This window comes from Apis dorsata, unplaced genomic scaffold, assembly GCF_000469605.1.
Source record: "Apis dorsata unplaced genomic scaffold, Apis dorsata 1.3 scaffold_986, whole genome shotgun sequence".
In the NCBI taxonomy this organism is placed as follows: Eukaryota; Metazoa; Arthropoda; class Insecta; order Hymenoptera; family Apidae; genus Apis; species Apis dorsata.
In genome coordinates this window covers 15,917-16,702 of record NW_006264089.1, presented here as the reverse complement: position 1 = coordinate 16,702, position 786 = coordinate 15,917, and positions in this window count along the sequence as shown.

The window sequence follows — 786 nt, the reverse complement described above, 5'->3', positions numbered from 1 at the left end:
CAAATATTTCTGCAATATTGCACTATAGAATATTAACATAATAATACAATCTAGATTATTATAAATTACTTTCACAAACGAATATATTATTACATATATTATTTAATAATATATTATATATATTATTAAAATATCGAACAATACAAATAAATTAGATATACGAATCTGAGAATTATATACATAAAAAATATATGTATATAATATAAAAAATAATGTAATTAATTATTCAATGTTATTTTTTTTATTTTTTATAAAAATTTTAATTTAAAAGTAATTATTATTTTTAATAAATGAATTGCAAAATCCAAATCTTCATACATTAAATAAAAGTAAAGTATACTTTGTGTAAGAAGATAAAAAGTATATTGTGATTAAAAGCTTGTAGAAAAAAAAGCTTCAGTTTTTCTAAAAAATAATCAAATAATCACAAATTCTTAATTGATCTTTTCCTATTTTTCCATTTGTTTCTATATAAAAATATGATGTTTATTTAAATATGAATTTTTTTTATTTTTTATTTCTTATTAAATAAAACTAAATAATAAGTTATTATAAAGAAAAAAATAAGAAAAAATAATTGGAATAAATTGATGAAAATTAAAAAATATACTTTCTATTTTTAATATTTAACAAGAAGAATATTTATATAAAACCATTTTTTATATTTATATTATGTATCATATTTTTTTTAATTCATATTAATAACTCTGAAGCATAATTTTAATGCAGATATATATATTTTATCATATTAATATTATTATAATATTTTAATATTTTATAATATTT